Below are 15,694 nucleotides of genomic sequence, written 5' to 3'. Positions count from 1 at the left end.
ACATCACCCACAGACCGGGTGTTAGGTGCCCTATTTGATATTGTTTCTGGTAAAGATGTCACCAAAGTTGATGATGCCCCTGTGGGCATGTAGAGGACGTGGAAAAAAATTTATGCCCTGAGTCCTGTTTATTTGGCAGTCACCAAAGCCTGCAGGTTTTAGTCATTCCAGCTTCACTGTGGAGCTTTCATCAAAAGTGTCAACATTAACAAGATTTTAAACTGCAGGCAAATATAGAACATCATTTGATCCTGGCAAAGAACTGTTTGCCTCAGCACTTGTGGGATAATGTAGAGTAAGCAGCAAATCATTGATGAATCTGTAATGCAACACCAATCCCAGGAGGGCTCAGGCAAAATTGCTGCAAAGAAGAAGGAAAGATACCAAAAATGATTAAACACAGCGATAGCTTCAGACTTTGGGAGACATCTAGGGAGACTCCTCTTTCACAAAGAAAGAAAAACAGAAAGGAAAAAAGAAAAAAGGGTGCAGAATTATGTGCTTAACCCTTTCATTCTGTCTCAATAAAAACCATAAGGAACCCACAGACGCTAAATGTTTACTGAACTTTAATTGGCCTGGAATCATCCTTGTAGCTACTGTAGTTTATGCTTGTGGTAATGTAGACTGCTGGCCATTATCCACAAGTTTGTTGTGCAACTTTTGCACGTCCTGCCAGGCCATTAATTCTTATTACTGTTAAACACCTTATTTGCTTTTGCTGTCCATAGAGATAATTAAAAAACATAGGATAAAATTTGCATAACATTAATAGAGCAAGTTATTTAACCTTTTTTTGTGTCTTTAAAACGTGGCAAATTTACTAACAACATCCAGCAGTACTCATATGGTGATTAGAAAACCTCAGTGGAATTGCATTGTCAAAATGGTACAACACATCTGTCAACACAGAGTTGGTCCTTAGACTAGTATCGCAGTGGATGCTTGCTTACTTCCCATCTCTGTTTTGTCTTGTATCTGGCTGCCGTAGTTCAAATATAGATCCAGTGGAGTCAGTGCAGGTTCTTCCGTAGTGATATTTGGGACTTAAGACATTGGCACTTGTGAGACACCTGCAAAGTTTCCATCCCTGTTATGTATTTGCTCTGGGAATATAGGTGAGTTGCCCTTGGGCCAGTCATAATAGGACTGACAGAACTTTTTTCTTACACCCTGACTGCTTGGGTAGTGTGCTTTGTGACAGGGCTTTGTTTCCTACTATATTTCTGTACCAAGAAAGTAGGGGTCCTATTCCATTTGGTGCCCCAGGTTACTTAACAAATTTAATTTAGTCAGTTTCAAATAATGACATTAAGATAAAGAAAACTCCCTATCGCATTAATTATCTTCAGAGTATTCTACTCCCTTTGCAAAAGTATTTTGGAGACTAAGAAAGGTTGTACTGCAGTATTAGATACAGTCATTTGTTTGGATGAAAGTAGTTGCAAAGCTTCGGCTAATACTCACATGAAGTTTAGATTGGAGTGTACATTCCACCTACTGATACCAAAAATACTGAGCTAATGTACCAAAAATAAACATTCATTTAAAGAAAACAAAGAAGCTTTTAAGTGATCATTCTGAAAATTTCAGTGGCATTTTGCAGTCATTTGCATTGCATGATTCATGCTTGAAATATTGTTTCGTACTTAATCTCTTAAGTATACTTCTCTGTTGTTTAAAATTAAGACAACTTTTACTTTGCACTGGCTGTTGGTTTTGGAAGTAGGTGGGTTGTTAGTCTTTTATTATTTGCAGCAGTGAGGATGTCACTTCAGACTGTGTTGGCCTAAGACGATGTAAGGATCTTCAGCTTCATATTTATATCCAGGCCAGTGGACATCCAAAAGAATGTTAGTCTCCAAGGTACCATCAGAAAAGTCACGGGCAGCGTAGATGGGTAGAGAAGCCCATAGTGGGCAATGAAGCCCTGCCTGTTCAGTGACAAAAGGGTCCCACAAGGCTTTTCAAGTCTGTGACAATGCACATGCTCAAGGGATTATGTAGGAACGGAGAAGAGAATCTACTCTTCTTTTTTTCTGAACTCAAAAAGAAAAGTTCTCTGTCAGGCATAACCAAGATGGAAGACAATGCCCTACTCACAGACAAACATATATTTAGCACCACGATTTGTTGGGAGTGCTTGTACTTGTTTCCTGAGAAATATATGGAGCCTCTTGATAACGCTAGATGATAGTAATCTGCCCTCTGGGTCATATTAGCCCACATTAGGTGAAATCTCCTTTTGTTTATGTCCCTATATGGTTTGGGTTTATTACGTTAACTGTTAGAATAGTATCTTCTTAATGTCAGAAATCAATACCTTATTTATAAGTTGCAGATTTTAATAATGCAGTAACAGTAATGATTTTTTTCCTAAGTGTATGGTAAAAATAGTGTGTCACTATTTTCCTGTGGTTGAAGATACTTCAAAAGCGGTGGACTGGTCATACTGATTTTCAAATAATCTATTTTTGCTGTTGCTCCAGGTGATGTAAAATCATGGAAAATGGCCTCAGAATCTGGCTAGACAATGTTTTTGTTTGTTTGAGAGTCTATGCACTATGTTTAAGAGTCTTGCTTTATGCTCTCAGTTGAGACTGAGATGAGGTCATTTTCCTTGGAAGTTCTGTTGTTAAAGTTCCAGATCAATATAGGACTTAGTTTGCATGTATGCAAGTACACAAGTAGTCCTGAAATCAGTGAATAAAGTGCTGACTTTATTGATGTCAATGCCAAAACTCCCACTCACTTCAGTGAGGCCAGAACTAATCACATCTTCCAGTGGAATAGTCTGGGGGCAGGGAAAGGGAGGATTGTTTTGGTTTTGACCAGTAAATGAAAGGTAGTCAATATTATAAGATTTTATAACAGATACAGTGCAGATATACATGGAGAAATGTCAGAAATAATTACTTCATTTTGTAAAAATCTTTTGGTGTAGTAATGCCAGTTCTTCATTCCGTCCTGAGTTTTACATTTTATATTAAAGTTAACCACATTACTATGGTGACATGAAATGTTATCTGAAGTGGTTTAGATAACACTTAGATACAGTTGATGTAAAGCTTCTTACTAAATCAAACTCAAACCATTCAATCGTATAAAAATAAATTGTTTTGTCATTACCAAACTGCATTTGTTTTAGATCCCCAAATCTCTTTTCTTCAAGACATTTGTTTAATGGGAAAATCTGAAGTAGTGACATTCTTTCTGATTTAGAGCATAATCAGATTCTGAAAGGTCAGGATTTCCTTCAGAACAGAAATTTCAATTTTGACCATCTCTCAGTGCAGCAAATATTTAATTCACCGTGACTGTTTACTAACTCAATGACAGTGCTGTACAAATTTGGAGCTTAGCAAGCTCTCATTCCTGATCAAAATGATATGAACATATGATCATACTGCTGGTCAAATACATTGTAGTGCCTTGATTTTTCAGAAGATAATGACTGTTGTTGTGGTTGCTCTTACTCAGACACTCCTCCTCATTTCTGGTTGACAACATTTTTTAAATAGAACTCAAGCTTTTGTAGAAAATAACGTGTTTCTTTTACTTTCCTTCTGCACTCAGAAAACAACTTCATGACCTACAGTCAGAAATGTCATAGTCATAAATAAGCTGTAATTTTACTATTAAAAGTTTTTTCAATAGATTGATGTGCAATATAGCCTTTTTGTTGAGCCTTGCATATGTTTCTACTTATTTTTTAATTTCTTGGTAGTCTTAATTTCTTGGCAGAGTATAATACACTAAGAACAATTCTTTATCCACTTATCTGGTAACTTTACCTACAAAACCAGTGTTGTTTTTATTTGATTGGCTGGGATTGACTCTGTCTTTACACTACTTCATACAAATATGATGCCCTCAGTTTAAGTGGAATGCATCCCAATTCATACACGTGACAGCAAAAAAAGGACTTTTGGACATTTCATCACATACTGAAAGTGCTGAACTCTAGAGTAATACAAATGCTTGGTTGGTGGTAATATCCTTGAAAAGTTTCTGCTTGTTTCCTAAAATATCTGCATTATCAAAAGTTTTGTTCACACAGAGTCATTGGAGTCTTTTGTTCAAACAGGGCTGGCTATGGTGCAATAGCTATCCCCAGCTGTTTGATGGGAACCTTTCACATACAGGCTGAGTGAAAAGTAGCCACATACACCTTCCTCCACTGTTGTAATGGACCTTGAAAATCTGCTAAGCTCAGGAGGACAAGGGAGGTCAAGGAGAAGCAGGATGTAAAAAATAACATTAACACATCATAAGCGGAAGCAAATATAGAGTTTTGCATTTAAATTAAATTTTATATACACACAGGAAGCATCATCTGGTGGTTAAAGTATAGAATTGGGAGCTGAGTGATGCTGCTTCTATTCTTGGCCATGCTGGTTCAGGTTTTGTTCCAAACAGAGAAGAGCAGAAGTCAAAAATATACCTGCATAAAAGAGATTTCCATTTTTAATAATAACATGAGATAAAGCCATGTCCCAGAGCATTAAACAGAATCAGAACTTTGATTGTAGATAAGATTTTTATGAAAACCAGCTCAGAATTTCAGAAAAGGGACAGATCAGAGTTAAATGAAAATGGGTATGAGAGGAAAGTAATATTCAGTCTGAAATCATGTGAAGTATGTAAGTATAGTCTGGGGTCAGCAAATGTAGAAAGCACTAAGAGTAGTAATGTCACAACAATTAGTTAAAAGGTCATAAACTGTGTCCATCTCATACATCCATGAAATTTCCATAGCTGCCTAGCACAGGATATTAAAAGCCTCCTGTTGTATGAGTGTAAAATTAATTACATAGAGAGACTTGTACCAAATTCATGATAGAATTCATGGTCTCCACAGGGTTTGTGCCTGCAGTTGAATGGGAATGGATTCAGACAAATTCATGCCCAGCTGTTCTTAGCTGCACAGGTAAAGTGCATGTGTGTAACTGCTGTAAGAAAAAAACCCAGAACTTCCACTGAGACAGCTTGGCAAATTTGATCCCAGGTATGCAGAGTTTTGTCCTCATTTTCTATCTCCTAGCACACCTTCATGCCATCACCAGGTTCTCCATGTTATCCATAGTATCCAGAACTTAAGGAGCAGTTTAACTATTAATTTACAAAGCCTGAATTAATGTACCCCAGACTCCTCTTCTGTTCACAGCATGGTGCTGTGTTCTAGATTTGGAAGCTAGTGGTGCCTGGACATGCTGAAAGTGTGAAGGTATTTATCTCCAAGATAAGAAAATGTATGTATTTTCAGTAACACATGTGCAGAACCACTTGTCTCTGAATATCAGGTGTAGTCTAACGTTAAGATGTTCCTAGTGTGCCTTAAGTCTTGCTCCCCTACATGCCTGGAATGTCTCCATCCTTGACACTGCTGAGCAGTTCAACATCTGTCTTGCACCTCAGACCTGTCACAATTTCAAACTTACAAATGAGTGGCTCAACTGCAGGATCAAGTGTTATAGCTGTTCTTTGAGCATGGTGTTGACACCCTCAGTCTGGTCTAGTGGCATTCATCCAGTACTTGGGAGATCCCACTTCAAATCCCACCTCTACCTGAGTAGGTAGGAATTTGCATTTTCTGCCTCATGGGGGAAGCAGCTTAAACACCAGGATGTAGAGTAAGCTTTGAGAAAGGGTGATGGGACATGGAGTCAAGATTGTCTTTCCCTCAGCTGAAGCTCTTCCAATTTCTAAGATGTGATTAAATGTTCATTGGATTGGGGGACCAGAGGGAGAATGAATGAACTGTACCAAGGAATAAAGGAGAAGAGGCCAAAAACATTCAGACATTTGAAGGCTATGAAGCTGGGATTTGAGATCTCAAGTGAGGGCTTCAAGGAGGCTGGAGAGGATCTTGTCTGTATTTTGTGAGAAAGATGGCTTAAATGTTCATCTTCAGGAGAGAGTTCATAACTGTGAATTGCAGAAGTGCCAGCTGCAGCTCAGGGTAGCAGCTATGTTGGGGAGGAAAGGGAGAAGAGAGGGGCCCTTCCATCTCTAGCAGTGCCACTTGGCCAGACTCACCAGGTTGGCCTTCCATATGTCCCATGCTGAGGCACCTAATTGTCCCCATGCACTATCTAATAGCACATCAGTTTCTAAGTCAGGATATGGATTATAAAGTGTTGAAGTATCAAGGAATATTTGTCTTTCTGAGGATATAGTCCATTGTAATTTATATATCAGGAATCCCAGTGATATCTGTAAACCTCTTTGTAAAGCTCTTTAAAATCTCCAGATGAAAAATGAAATGGCAGTAGTTTTTCTATTCACAATGGATTAAAAAATCTAAGAGCGGCAAGGTTTTAGAGGAGAGATTATCTTTTATTAGATCATCTGCTACACTTGGAAGAAGCAGGCCAGCTTTCAGGCATAAACCTCCCCATTTTTCCTTGATCACCACTCATTACCACAAGGTGTTGCAAAGTCAACCTCCTAGTTTGTCTCTATCTTTGTATCTCTTTCTCATTTTATTGCAGGAAGTTATTTTTCCTTTCTGTTGCTGATTTTGAGATTGTTCTAGTTAGTCATCTTGCCTGAAATGTAATTTTCAGAAGCTGGACTGCGTTACCTTTCACAGCTCCAGGGACTTCTTTGCAACAGCAGAATACCCATCTGCCGTGTTCCATCTGGTTTCCACTTCTGCCTCTGCCACCTGAATGCAGAGAGCCAGAGAAGTGGGCCCAGCGTTTTGCATTTTAGCATGCACACATGCAGGAACTATATTTAATGATTAAATATTTAAGTTAAATAATAAATTTTTAAAAATTGAGCTCTAAAAAGAACAGCTGGTGCTTAATTTATTGAAATTAAGTTACCCTGATGCACTTGGGTTCATGGTTAAAAAAAAATTAGTTCTTTGGGGGTTAAAAAGAAGAGAGAAGCTGGGGACAGAGGGGGAAAAATAATGACATTCTTTTTTTCTGCATTTCCAAAATGACTGTCAGCTTTCTGTGGAAAGTCAATCTGCAGTGTCAGTCTTTGTGTCTATTCACCTGCCCATCTTTGACTTCAAAGATTCTAGTCCGGCATTCACTGGTTTCTGCAAATGTTCTGCAGAGGTGACTGACCTGTCTGTTTTCTGTTTTCTCTTTAAAATCTTCATTAAGCTTTCAGAATTTATACATGGATATGCATTAATAAGAAGGCAGAAGCTGGGTGAAAAAAATGAAGTAGCCTTTCAATGAAGTTTGTCTGTAGCATTTGTCCCCAGTAAACTGAACACTTTGTTGTGCTCTATTTAAAGATGTTCCCAGGACCCAGTTCAGTTTTGCATCTGTCCAAATTCAAGAGGTTCTGAGAGGAGCTTTTCTCCCAGAGTGAGTCATCAGGCGGGGGTTCAGCTACCAAAACACTAATCTACCTGTGTATTTTTTTCCTTATAATTTCTTTTTTCCTAAAATTTTGTTTGATTTTTGTTCTTTCCAGCTTCAGAAGACAAGCAAGTCTTCTCCCAGTCCCCAAGGACTGATGAATATACTGATTATATCCATGTGAGGCCGAACTGTGACAAGCTAACGTACCTCATGCTATGACTTCAGTGAATTATTTATGGAGCAAAGCATTATTCATAGATGTGAACAAGGGTGATAACACCCTGGCCTTTTGTTTTCCCCTTTTCTCCCTGGTTCTTCTGATAAACATACAAAATGTAAGGAGGACTTCAGGAAACTTTACTTTATGGGAGGAGTCAAAATTAAGAATGTGATGATACAATCTGAAAACTGCCTGTGAGAATAACAAGGCATAAAAAGTCAATTACTTGCAAGGCATTGGGAGCTTGGGAAGAAAGTATCATAACAATATCACATAATGGCTCCATTATAAGACTATAGATGCTTTGTGGAGCAACATTAATGAGCTCCTCTAAAACTTTGGAGAAGGTTAAACCAGTCTAAACTCACTTGCTGCCTTGTTCTAATTTAGGCATACGTTAACATCTCTACAGTCACTTGATGCTGAGTAGTGGAAGGAAACCTGCTATAATCCACTAAATATGTTGTCGTGTCATGTTAACAAAACTATCAGAATTAAAAAGACACTTTAAATATATGACAAAATGAGTTAAAATTGCAAAATAAATCATAATACTAGTAAAGCAAAATTATAGCAAATACAAATAAGTAAACATTTAAGATTAAAAGATACTGAAACATTAACATTTTACATTGGTTTGCTTTTTAGAAATTATTAAAATGATTATTTAGGAGTAGATGCAAAATTTATTGGCCAAGACGTGTTTCTGGAGGAAGGCACCACTGTTCTAACATCAGTAAAATCATTACAAAGAAACATGAGTGTACAAAATTTCTTGGTATTACCGAGTACTCTGAGCTCTGATAGTATAATCATCAGAGTCCTCTGCACCCATTCTTCCATTTCCACTCCTTTCAGCATTGTAGATATTCTTCTGCATGTCACCAGGACATATTAAAATGTAGCACATTTCTTAAAAGCTATTCAGTTCCTTCTCTTTTATGCATGTGCACAAAAAATACTTTTGTTGGCTCAGGCATTGATAAAGTAATAGCAATTTCTGCAAGCTTAACTATTCAATTTCATTATTTATTGGGAGAAATTTTATGTAATGGGGCAGGGGGTGAAATTGAGGTAAATCTATTGCAATTTATAGTTGAAAGAATTTGGTAATTAGCATGAAGTAAGAAAGGGGAAACAGAAAATTTCTGTATTTTGTTACTGGTAAGGTTTGGGGTTTTTTTATATGAATGCCTTTTTCTTCCCCTTAAGCAGAGGTTTTCACTGTTAAGACCCATATCTGTCTGAGAGAGCAAGCACTACTTCTAAGATGTCTGTAGAATTTTACAGAAAATCAGGTCTATTGAGTAAATTTTAAGGAGCTGCAAGCAAAAAAAGTTTGAAAACTAATGCTACATGACAGTACCAGTAGAGTTAGATAATTTTTTTCTAATATCATTATTAAGCTCTTAAGGTCTTAAACTAAAAGTCAACAGGAAAACTTTTACTGGCTTCCAGGGATTTAGGATCAGCATCTCAGTTTGTTGGATTTTGTCTTTGATGTCTAAAATGTATGTTAGAAGATGCTTGAAGGCAGTGATTGGAATTTCTTAACTTGGTCATTCAGCAGACAAGGGTAGGATGCTGGAGACTGGCACTACTGAGTGTGTATTGCTGCTTTTCCATCGACTGGCTGTATGACCGTTGCACACTGACTTGCCCCTTCAGCCCACAGTTAGTTTATTGTGAAGAGTCAGAAAATAGGAAGAACCCATTTTTTTTCCCTTCCAGAATCCAGCAGCTGTGAAATTTAAAAGGATTTTAGGGATTCTTGGACATGGAAGGAGACAGGATGCTTGAAGGCAGCAAAGCAGAGGTTTCTAGGCCTGCAGAGCAGATCTGTGGTGGCTGGTAGCCAAAAAGAGAAGAAAAAAATTCCACATGAAGATACCTGCACAAAAAGATTTTTCCTCATAATAATTATATATTCTTCCAGGTACAATGGAGTATAGAATAACTCCATTGAAGATGATGCTGTAACTGCAAGAACAGAGCTGAATTTGGCCCATGAGGAGCAGAGAACTTTTCTCTTGTGGAAACTACCATTCACAGGAAGATACAGGAAGGAAAGAAGAATGATGTTAAGGAAAAAGGAAGTTATGGGAGTGGGAGGCTGCCATGCTGATGACCAGCCTTCCACTGCTTTAAGTCCTGATGTCCTTACATTGTGTGTTCTGGGTTTAATTATAATGCTGCAGTGTAGTGTTAACAAGGCTGCAGAGTTTTGTCTTCTCCCTCTCTCTGAGGCACAGCTAATTAAAATAGGCATTAATTAATATGCTCTTTGAGGTCCCTGAACTTTAGGTGATTAAAATATTATAAATAATATATTATAACTTATAGCACATGGATCACTATGAAAGAGTTTAATGTCACTGACTGTAAAATGTGGCTAATCTTTAATGCCCAGCATGGCAGTTTGAAGTGACCGCCTACATCTCCATGTCCCTGGAAGAGGTCAGTTTAGCTCAGTCCCTGGGCTCCCTTCTCAAGCTAGCCATGGGGGACATTAGTGTCAGAAACTTTCCAACTTTGATCTCACTATCTTTGCCTTTCTAAAAGGCAAAAAGACTTTGCCTTTTAGTCAGGTGCTTAACAGGCTATTGCTGGCTTTATATCTTCTCTAGATACCTTGCGGGTTTTGAGTAAGGCCTTTTTTTTATGGCTTTGTGCTTTTAGTTCTCTAATTATCCCACAACATCTTTGTCCTCTTGTTGTGGGTGATACATAAGAGATAATTAATTAAATATTGAAAACATTTTTACTAGCTGTAAAATGGCTTTTCTAAGCTTTCTCTTTGCATCCATGGCTGACTTTTTATGATGGTTATGATCAAGCATGTGCACTGTCAGCAAACTAGACCTCTTGATCTAGAATACTTATTTAGAATATAAATTCAACAGGCAGTAAATGTGGCAGTGAATGTTAAGAAACTCTGTTAGTACTTGGTATATGCAATAGTCAAGACTACTTTAGTGCTCAGTAGGGAAGGTCCTGGTCAAACAGGACAGTTTTTGAAAGATCAGCACAGGGGTGCCACCCTTACAGCCACCACAGGCCTTCTACTCCACAGCCCTGCTGAGAGGAGGACGTTCACCTTCCTGCTCAAGTGAACTCCTTCAGATCTCCTACAGACAAATTAGTAAGTCCTCTTGCTTTCAGGAAAAGGGTTAAAGATCTGCTTTTCAAAATTACTTCTGCTCCAGCCTTCTACCCCCACCCCCTCTGTACACACAGTAAAAGCCTCCTGCTGGAAAGGACTCAAATCAAATACCCTGATTACTGAGAATTTTGAATCTGTATCCAGATTTCTAGGCTTCTGTTTGGTGCTGATTTCTTCTCATAATCACCATGGCAGCAATACTTAACTCATTCTGTTAAAAAAAGAAGCTTTTTAGACACTTTGTCTATGAAGCACCATGCCAAAAAATAAAAAAAAAAAAGATAATTTTTGTAATTTATTACATGACAACACAAAATTGGAAGCCTGCAATCAGTGGGAAGTAAAAGCTTTCAAAAATAAAGCTCCAAGGTGATAAGTTAAAATTACTGGTTGTCACATCTATCCTACCGCTTTTATTCATAGCTGCTCTGTTCCTTGTATAAAAGCTTGGCTTTATTAGCATCCACTGGAGGCCTTCAGACACCATAAGCCCTTATAGCTCTCAGGTTAATGACTGGTATTAATTACTACCAATGTACAAATTTCGAAGGTGCATACTGGTTGCAATGTTTTGTCTCAGGCGCATGTAAAAATCCAGTCTCCAACTTAATTTAATGTCACTGGCTTCAGCATTGAGCATTGCTCTAAGACAAGGCCATTTACAGGTGCCACGAATAGATGTATTTGTATTTGGCTGTAAAAAGGGTCCAAGTTTATTGCAGAAACACAGGTTTAAATGGGAAAGAGGGAGCTGGTGCTTTGGTCTAACCCTCTCTGCATGCACAGTCATTCTAGGTCTTGAAGGTATGGAAGGAACAGGATGATTGATCACTTATATAAAGGATAAGGAACAAAGATACCACTTTCCCGACTTCTTCCTGGCCTAGTGGTATGTGTCTTGCCTTGTATTTGAAATGCGGCCTGACTATGTTGCTCTTCCTGAGACTGTCTTCAGTGTTGTATTCACAGAACCACCCATTCTGGGAAGGTCTGAGGCAGCCATGGGTACCACCTCCCAGCAGGTTGGTCCAGCTTACAGGCCATCATCTATGGTCTCTAAGGTTTGCAAACAGACACTTCCATACTTTCTCCTCTGATGTGCCTCATGCTGAGTAACTACTCTCTGCAAGTATCCATCAGCATTTACATCATCATCACCTTCAAAACTGTTTTCCTCTGTAGTTCCATGTATGAGTTACCAACAGAGTACATGACAACACTGGCAGCCAGTGGGATGACACCGTAACTTCCCACTGGCTAGGCCTGTCTCATTCTGTTCTTCCCACAACAGGTAGATGACTTGTGAAACTCCTTGCCAAAGGATATGGTAGATAGTAAAAATTTACAAGGAATGACTGAAGCTCATGAAAACAAATCCACTGAGCATTGCAAAATACATAAAGCCCACATTCAGAGAAATAGGTCCTGAGCTGAATTCATTAACGACAGAGTATTAGCCAGAAGTTTCATATATGGTTCTCCTGTTCTTATTGTTCCATAACCATCCACTTATGGCCATACTTTGGGGTTTTTTTAATCAAGACACCAGAACAAGAAATTGTCAACAGTCCCAGGAGCAAAAACTGTGTTTAGAGATCTCTTAATGTTAGTTTTGTAAAAAACCAGGGTGTTCTCCTGGAGTGGACAGACCTTTGGTCTAGGCCACTGTGGTCATTCTTAGGTTTTGCTTTTAACTATCTAAAAAGGGAATCAAAATCAGAGTATTTAACTTTCTGTTACCCTTTTAATTGTTTTCCCTGTAGCAGAACTAAATTAATTACACACATACACACACACAATATTAAAACAGTGGCACCCAGGGCAAAAAACCCCAAACCTTAAGCTTTACCCTCATATTTCAATGGGAACAGAGATGCTTTGATAAGATGTGAGAGCTGGAGAAGGTCAGTGATATCTCGAGCCACAACCTTGTCTTGGAGAGCTGTTGTTTCAATCAAAAGAGGGTGAAGCAGGCCCTAGTGCATCTTTTAAAAAGAATTTTATAATAGTTTCCCTGTGATTTATTCAGTGGCACAGTGTGAGAGGCTGAAACCCACTATGGGTTTTAGGTATTTTGTCCAGTGCATTTTCTACCAGTAGAAATTTAATAGAATCCTTTTCTGCCTTTGAAATACCAGATGCCATATTGATCTTTCTCTCATAGATGCTGTTATTATGGATTTTGATGCCTATCTGCTTATAACAAGACCAGAGAATTGTTGTAAAGCATGTTTCTGTATATGTTTTGTAAATGAGCATAATGTTGAGTGATGGAGATTGCTTTTCTTTTTCACTTAGGTTTGAGCTAGAAAAACAGTATTTACAGGAGGAAGATTTTTTGAACACTTGAACCCCAGCTAAGGTTTTTATTCAATAGTTAATTTCTCCTTTATCTGCATTCTTTTATGTGGGACTACAAAGACAATCTGTCTGTCTGAATACTAGAACAGCTACAGGGGCTAATTTTGCCTGTCTATGGCATCTTATGGAGAAATACATGTCCTCATTTGCTGCATACTAGTATTTCCTTTATTGTAATTTTTTGTTGTTGTTGCTTATACAAATATCATTTTACAAATCTCCCAGACTGCCACCTTCTCTCACCTCTATAAGTAGTATTTCCCAAGCTGGAGATGAAGACTTCCATGGGTGGATTGACAGATGATGGCAGTAATACCATTTCATACACAAATCCTCCATGATAATTTAAGTACATACTCTTCTGTTGAAGCTGACAGGACGTTGGTGCCTGGTGGATTTTAGCCTAGCCCTGCTGCACTGGAGCACTGGCAAAAACAGAAGCAGTATAGCTCAGCACCAGCTCCATCACAAGGGTCAGCTCTCAGCACCACATTCCTCTGCTGTATCATACGCACCCACAATCTGTACTGATTGCCTTGTGCTATTTCTTACACACAGACAGTCCAGACTACTGCAGATGCGTCGCTGAAAACTACTAGTTACTCTTGCTGTCTCTCATATATGCATAGCTGTAAACCTTCTCCAGCAATGTCCTCTCATCTGACTGTAGGAAGTGTACAGAGCTCCAAGTTAATGTCACATCCCACCAAAAACTTCTCTGCTGTCCCTTGGCATCCAACTGAACTGTATTTGCTATCACTGGATAGCCTCTGCTCTGGAGCTTGGCCCACACTAAGCATTATTAGCATGTTCTGGTCACCGTTTACTGTCTTTAAATTAATTTACAGCCAGTTCACTTGAATTAAAATTGGACCACAAGCTCTAATCAAGGTTTACTCAGAAACACTTTACACAGATGGTACACGTATTCTGTGTAAATGCATGATGCTGATTAATCTAAGCCATTTTAATTAACTTAAATACAAAGTCCAACCAAATTATTTTTTGGTGCTACTGTTTTTTATTAACAATGTTGCAGAAAAGCTAGTGACACCTGTAGCAACCAAAGACTGTACTGCTGAATGATTCCCATAAGGAATGTATAGAGACTTGATTCCTTTGTTTTGTTTCTCCTTTCTGTTTTTCACTCCCACAGCTATCTTTGGGAACCTTCTGTTCTGTTATCTGTTCGTTTGATTCCCAGTATTGAACATGATGCCCCTGAAGTTGCCCAAAATTTGAGGTTTTCCACCGGAAGTACCTTTGACCCTGAGAAATGGGGAAAGCATTAAATTATATTCAAGAGAACCAGTTCGGTGTCTTCAATCTATCTACAGAACTTTGAAAGGGTTGTCTCCAGACAAGGTGCTATCCTTCGCCTCCTCTTCATCTCCTTCCATGTGGCTGCCTTGGAGGCAGGCAGTGGACAATGTGTGTGAGCAGGCTGTGAAAGCCATGCACTAATGTGCTGGTCTGGCTAGGGCACATGCTCTGGAGGGTACTTCCAAGCTCTACCAGCAAATGTGCTTTCAGGCTCACCCCTGTACAGCAGGCATGTTTAGTTTTGAGAATACTTAAGCTTTGATGCTGCCCTTGCAAGACATTGTAGCCACAGTCTGTGTGACCTCGGACTAGTTAGTTACTATTTTTGCATGTCTGTTCTTGTTTTGCAGCTAGCTGGAAGAGTAGTCATTGAAGTATATGAAGTGCTCAAATACTGTACTTCAATAGCCTGAACTTCAAAAAATGCCTTGTACGTTATTCCTTCCTTAAGTGAATGCGTTTGTTCTCTGAAAGGGCTGGGTAACAGAAGGGTGTCTATGGACAGGATGTAGAATAGTCTTTTATGTTCTTAAGAACTGGAATGGACATACTTGTGCTTATTCAGAGCCAGAAGGACTTTGCACAAAAATTTCACTGAATTAAAGAATAATCAAAACCATGGAGATTACAGCAGGATGATTCTCTGGTAGCCAGTTCATCAGGCTGTATTTGCCTACATCCTTCACTACCAAGCAAATGCACTAAAACAGGAGGTCTGTGCTGAGCAGACAGGTGTGAGACATGTCCAGTGCAAACAGTTTCTTACTGACTTTGCCTCTTTGCCAGCATGGAACAGTAGGACCCATTCAAAAGCAAATACTGTAGTCAGCTGGAGTGTAGACGCTTTAGTAAATGGCTGTACCTGAGTGCATGACTTTGTACACTCACAGTTACAAACGTGCCTAAGCAGGAATTAAGCTTGAACTAGCAAGTGCCTGGTGGGTAGGGTTCTAGGTGCAATACTTGTATGGTATAATAACATGGTACAGTTTTGTATGTTCCCACACAGTTCAGCATAGCTGGCACTACTGGAAAAGAGGGACATAAGCTAGTGGTGTTAGAAGCTTTTGCACAAAATTTGGTAGCAGGTATCCACATGGGTTTGCCATAGCATAGCTGGGAAGACATTGTGTAAGCAAAATTTACCAGCAGGGGTGTCATTCTTAAACGTATCAATCAATACATGGATAAACACACTGCCACAGTCTGAGATGTAGCTGTACTACTGCGGTGGAAGAAGAGACTGGGAACGTGAACGCAGCTGACCCCCATCTTGGTGGGACATTTCCAGCTGAT

At 38.9% G+C, this 15,694-nt stretch overlaps 1 long non-coding RNA gene across 1 annotated transcript in view; it reads left to right on the top strand.

Moving 5' to 3' along the window:
• Positions 1–15,694, top strand: part of LOC308060841 — a 78,744-nt gene that overhangs the window by 20,270 nt on the left and 42,780 nt on the right. The window lies entirely within an intron of this gene.

Source organism: Falco punctatus, assembly GCF_963210335.1.
Source record: "Falco punctatus genome assembly, chromosome: 3".
NCBI lineage: Eukaryota > Metazoa > Chordata > Aves > Falconiformes > Falconidae > Falco > Falco punctatus.
Note: the sequence above shows the minus strand (reverse complement) of the source record. Positions and strands in the feature narration are given on the sequence as shown.